Raw genomic sequence first — 6,709 nt, 5'->3', positions numbered from 1 at the left:
TGCCAAAAGGCTAATTTCCATTGGCAGTCCCCCTGCCAGAAGGTACAGGCTAAAATCCTGTGTGAAAAAAGAGTTAGCAATAAAAACAGAATAAAATCAAGATAAATGACATTAGAATAAAAACACAACAAAAGCACATAGACATACGATAGGGTCACAGTGTTCAGTTTAGACATATGTACAATGTTCGATGCAGAATAGACGTAACTGAGTTACCATATAATATACAATACTGTGCAGTGTACTAATATACAATACTATATAGTGCAAGGCAGAAATGGGATGAGGTGCAATTTAGGTACAATTTACAGTAGGTGTACGAGTTGTAGTGCAAATCCTTTATCAATAAATATAAAGTGTAAAGTGTGTTTGTGTGATCTAAAGTGTGGAGAGTGGGTGCTGCATAGACAGATGAAAGATGGCACGATGCTACATAGACAGATGCACCATATCCACACACCTCAGTGTTGACAGTGCTGGTTTTCAATGAGCCATTCCCTAACCCTGCACTGAATGGTATGATGTGGACACTCTAATTGTTTGAGGAATTGAGTTCCATTGGTGGGATGCTCTGTATGAAAAGACAGCCTGGCCAAATACACATTTTTTAAAGGGATTGTACAGTCCCCCCTTGCCGCACCTCTAGTGTTTCCTGGTTGAGGCAGACTTGAGGTTGATGAAACCGGACAAAGGAGGAGCAGCCAATCCACACTTTATTTTAAAAACTAGACAGACGTTTTGATATAGAGTCAGGTTTTCCCAACTGAGTAGATTATATTTTTTTAGAATGTGACAATGATGGTACCTGAATGGTTTCTTGTGTAATCCTAAGTACTTATATTCTGATACTACCTGTAATTTCTGACCGGAGATGAAGATATCCTGCTCTAGGTTCACCTGTTACTTGGATAACTCTGGCAATTCTAGAGCTAATACATGCAAATGAGCGCTGACCCTTGCGGGGATGCGTGCATTTATCAGACCCAAAATATATGCGGGATTGTTACCATTTCAAGTAACGTTACCATTTCAAGTTACCATTTCACAACCTTCCTTAAAGTGGAGAAGGAGCTTGCAACCCCTTGCCAGCCGCTTTGTGTTGGAGAGAGATGGTTGCGTTTCCCTAAATGGTGACCTGGAGAGCTACCTGAGGAATGAATCCTCTCCTTCTCGTTCGATGTCAACATGCTCCACATTAAGCCCCTCTGGCTCCGATCTGGCGTCTCCGGTCTTCCACCGCTCCAGAAATGCCCACATTAGCCTTAGTGGTCCCAGATATGACTAACACGCCCCAAATCCTTATTGGTACCAACTCTCTAGATACCCTTTACTCTAGCTATACACAGGAAAATGCGGGCAGTCCTCATGCATCATTCTATGGATACCGTGCCGTCCTCAAGACCCTTAAGATACGACAGGAACAGGCATGCAATGGCAACCTGGGAAGAGTGAAGGTGAAGGGAAACACACCCGAAGTTGTACCGGCTGGCAGCACGGTGGTCCTGGAGGGACTAATCCATGTGACTGGAGGCCACACAGAATAATGGGTCATTATAGAGCAACCTGTGGGAACTCACCAAACAGGACACAATAGAAATTCAAATCCGGAGGAGGAAGTGGAAGTGGATAGGTCACACACTCAGAAGAAATCAATCAATCACAAAGCGGGCACTGACATGGAACCCACAGGGCAGGAGGAAGAGAGGCAGACCGAAAACCACCTGGAGAAGAACCACAGAACATGGGTTTAACATGATTTGTTGAGCTTCCTCTGGTGTAGTGGTTGTGGTATTCACTGACCTTTGGGAAGTATTTTGACATGTACATGGGTACCTTAGTCGTGTAGTGTATCTTGTAGACCAGGCCCATTGCAAGTTGCTGTACTCTGTCGTCTACTCTAAGCCATCCTAGGTTGTCAAAGTGGGCAGGGGTGAGGTGGGTTCTGGGGGTAAGGTCAAGTAGTAGTGTGACCAGTTTGTTTTGTGATGTTTGTAATTTTGTTTTAAGCGCCTTTGAGGTGCTTTGGTACCATGAGGTGCACGCATAGTCGTAGTACCCTTGAATGAGTGCTCCTGCCAGAGTCTTCAGGGTATTCTTGTTTACCAGAGAGGAGATCCGGTACAAGAATCTAGTTCGTTGGTTGACTTTTTTTATTACATTGGATGCCATTTTGTCACAGGAAAGATTTGCCTCTAGGATGGAACCCAGGTAGGTAATTTCGTCTTTCCTTGTGACAATATTTTCACCCACTGCAACTGAGAAGCCGTCGGTCTTGCTGAGTTTGTTATTTGAACCGAAGAGAATGGACTCTGTTTTGCCCATGTGTAATGATAGTTTGTTATCAGCGAGCCATATGCAGATTTTGCCTATTTCCGAGCTGAGGGTTTTTTTCAACCTGCAACTTGTTCTTGTCAGAGACCAGCAGGGCTGAGTCGTCCGCAAACAGGAACAAGTTTCAGTCACAGGCTGACGGCATGTCATTTGCATAAATTAGGAAGAGTAGCGGTCCTAGTATGCTTCCTTGTGGAACACCAGAGCTCACTGTGAGGGGGGGGGGATAGAGTACCGTTTACCTCTACCATCTGTTATATAGCGTACTTGGCCATCTTAAGCCATACCGAGATATACCTCATCTCATGTACCTACTGTACACCATCAACGAAAAAACAAATACACCCACCACCTGCCGGGCCCCGCCCCTATAGAGGCGTACTCTATAAAATACTAGGCATGGTCACCAAACACTCTTCCTCTATTTAGTTTCCATCATAGCGGTCGCTATGTAACTAGTGCTATGAAAAGATTAGAGAAATTGCGTAATGTTGAATGCTTACCGGAGGTTTGCTTACCCCTGGAATCTTCGGGGCATGTTTCAGTGACACGTCGGGCCTATTCTGATTTTTCCTCGTCTGGTGGCAGCAGATCAAGGAGCAGCGTGCAAGGTTGGCTTGTACACAGGTAGGCCCTGTGTCATCAGGCATTGATGCTAGTGTTAGTAATGCTGTTTTGTTTTGTTACACAACCATGTTGTGTGTCGGCGCCCAGGGGCGGGATGGTTTGGTGAACGTTTCACTGCAGTGGACGGGCTCCGAGCGATCCTGGAAGCGTGCTGCTAAACAACTAATGCTAACGCTAAATGCTAATGCTACATACTACTGCTACGCTGTTCTAATGTCTCCGCCGTGGGATGTTGCTGCTTTTCCCTCCTCTTGCCCGGTTCATCAATGAAGGTCAGTCGGTAGCTAATGTGGGGGTTTTGCTGAGTCCTATTTTACGGGTAAATGGGTTGACAACAGGGTGTGCCGTGGCTAGGTAGCCTAGCCAGGTAGCGTTAATCCTGTGCCCCGGTGGGGTTTGAACGGTGTTCCCACCCGGAAGCCGATGCTTGAGGCTCGGCGGGTGGCAGTAGAGCTATACTACTGCAGGATGGGACTTAGCGGCGGCCCGTTTTGTGGCTCAGCTGACTGTTTTCTGTCCATAGTAGCGTTGAACGCTATGCTATTGTAACCAGGTCAATTGGACATTGTTTATTATTTTATTAAGGATTGAAATGTCACCAAATCCTTTTACAAATGTCTCCAAGTGGTTATTATTATTTATTATTTCTTTATACCAAAGGCACTTTTATTTGAACGTAACTTGAGAAAGTTCACATTCGAGAGTTTCGCCTTCCGGGTCAATTATTAGCGCGATGATAGAAGCAACCTTTTCCGGTTTGGGGGTTCAGTTGCAACAAGCATTCAACGTGGGAGACTTGACGAGTGAACACATGTTGACGCTATTCCTTTTGTGGTATTTCGACCACCCATTTCATACAGGTGGCCTCCATTGAAGACCATCAAATAAATGATTGAACAGTGTTCACGTGTGCCGACTCATCCCTAAGCCTCTCACACAAAGAACACAACGCAGGAATGGAGAACACGGACAGAACATCCGTTACATTGATGCCGGGACCCGGATAAAGATCAAAGAAAGGAGAACGTTATCAAATCGTTCACCGGGGAGCTGCCTCCAGTCAACCAACACAGCCTCATCAATTCATCAGTGGTGAGACGCTGCCATCTAGTGGCCGGTGATAAACTTTTTTTTTTTTTTTTTTGAAGAAAGGAGAAAAATGTCAGGTGGTTCCATGGACCGCGCCCAGGTAAGCCAGTGGGCTGTTGAACGGTTTAGTGTGCAGTTCACTGATTGGGCTGACATGGACATGGACAATTGGAATAGTGGAAAAAGAAAGAAAAAAGTCATGTAAATAATGTTACGATTGAATGTGTAGGACATTTAGTTATCGTCATTGTACATAATGTGAATGTTATTGATCTGTTTGGTCAATCCATTATTGCAATATGATTATTTCATTCATCCAAGTTTTTTTCTACTACAGTATTGAGTATTCCAGTTTTTTTTCTACCTTAGTGTGGGATTCTGTTTCCTCTCGATACTCAGATGCTAGATACCTCCTGTTGCAGGAGTGATAGCTCAGGTACGAGTGTGAGGGATGGAGCTGGAGCCTGGAGCACTAGAGACCCAGTATGTATTTTTATTTGGAGCCAGTGGGTGTTAGTGGGGATTTCTGTTTTTTTCTCTATACACTCAGATGCTAGAGACCTCCTGTTGCAGGAGTGATAGCTCAGGAACGAGTGTGAGGGATGGAGCTAGAGCCTGGAGCACTAGATACCCGGTCAGATAATTTCTTTTCTTAGGTGTCTATCATTTCTTTAATAAGTGCCAAGAATGGTGTGGCGTATCAGGCGTCGTGCTGGTCTAAGGGAATTCTGAGACTTGATCAATCTTTTTTATTCTCTGAACCTCTTTTGGGGGTGACTTTTGAGTCGACTAGGGGACTGGGTCCTTGTATCTTGTGCCAGTTTGGGTCAGTGATAGACTACCTATATATTTTTTTTCTCTTTGTATGTCCCCCTTGCTCTGCTGACACAGGATGTTGGTGAAATTTCAGGAGGGGTGAATGTAACCAGGTCAATTGGACATTGTTTATTATTTTATTAAGGATTGAAATGTCACCAAATCCTTTTACAAATGTCTCCAAGTGGTTATTATTATTTATTATTTCTTTATACCAAAGGCACTTTTATTTGAACGTAACTTGAGAAAGTTCACATTCGAGAGTTTCGCCTTCCGGGTCAATTATTAGCGCGATGATAGAAGCAACCTTTTCCGGTTTGGGGGTTCAGTTGCAACAAGCATTCAACGTGGGAGACTTGACGAGTGAACACATGTTGACGCTATTCCTTTTGTGGTATTTCGACCACCCATTTCATACAGGTGGCCTCCATTGAAGACCATCAAATAAATGATTGAACAGTGTTCACGTGTGCCGACTCATCCCTAAGCCTCTCACACAAAGAACACAACGCAGGAAAGGAGAACACGGACAGAACATCCGTTACACTATAGTGGGCTACTGTTTTGTTCTGTCTCTCTGCTACGAGAATGTCTGTCTATGCTACAGTTTTCTCTCCTCTCAACCATTCATGCTGACGGTCAATCGGTGTCTATTGGGGGAGTAGTGTGGGGGGGGCTTTGTTTACCTTCATGGGTAAATGGGCTAAGGTCTGGGGCTGGTGTGCTGTTGTGAATATTATGAATGAATGCGGGACTGGTTCTCTCTGGTCCGCCTCCCCTTAACATTGTGTACATGGGCTTGCTCATTCTACAGTATTTTCATGGTATTAGTTATTTTATTCATTTAACCCCTTCATGGTGCACACCACAGTGGAGGTTGCTGTTTGCAACCACCACTGGTGCTCCGTGTTAACATCAGTCCTTTGCTTTTGACATATTGAAACAGTGCCCCGCCCGGCCGACGCCATGAGGTGGGTCGGCCTGGCGAGTGGCTGGTGGGCTGCTAAAGCCTGTACCGCCACGGTATGGAATTGGCAGCGATTAGTAACTGTTTTTTTCTATCAAAAAAATGTTGTCTGGTGGCGGGGCCTTGAGGGCCAGCCGACGTCGACACATCGCGTGAGGTTGTTGACGTTATTAGCTTTGACCTAGCCGCAAGCTATAACCGCTCAGGGTTCCCCTCGCCGCAGAGGATTTTGGTCTTCTGCTGGAGCGCGGGCGGTATTGTCCTAGGCCCCACACCGCCTCACACCGCGCAGCCAGAAGAAGAGAGAGCACGGCCTCGTCAGCGGCGATGACGAGGCTCTCGACAGGCGGCCATGTTTTCCCCCGCCAGAGGTATCCTGGGTGTTGAATCGACAGGTGTCCACAAGGCCGACAGCCTTGGCGGCCGAGGGATCGGCCATGTTGGATGGGCTCGGCGTGAAAAACAAGCCGTCGCCGTCCTGCCGCGAGCAGCCCGCTCTCCGATCACTCCCTCCCCCAACACCAGTGGAAAAAGGGGGCTCTGATTGTTTCCTTTGGCTGCGGGCCGCGTGCCTTCGTTGAAGCGCGGGCGGCCCCACTTTTCACTTCTCATGGGGACAGGGGCTGACACCCAGTTGATGGCTGAGCCTGGGTCTGTCCGTGAGAATGTTGTGCTGTCAAGCGGCTCCCACCATAAGCTGTGTTGGTTGAGCCTGGTGTTACGTCTGTCAACTATAAGTGTTGTCAGCAGGGGAGCTCGAAACCTTTTGAGGCACACAGTGCGGGCTTCCCCGGCCTCGCTTTCGCCAGGCCAGGTATCATGTTGGTGCCTCCCACTCCTGAAAGATTGGCAGTGGTCTCGCAGGCGCGCGTGATTTGG

Source organism: Notolepis coatsorum (genome assembly GCF_963971535.1).
Source record: "Notolepis coatsorum genome assembly, chromosome: 20".
NCBI classification, from domain to species: Eukaryota; Metazoa; Chordata; class Actinopteri; order Aulopiformes; family Paralepididae; genus Notolepis; species Notolepis coatsorum.
The sequence above is the reverse complement of the archived record's forward strand: the minus strand, read 5'-3'. Positions refer to the sequence as shown.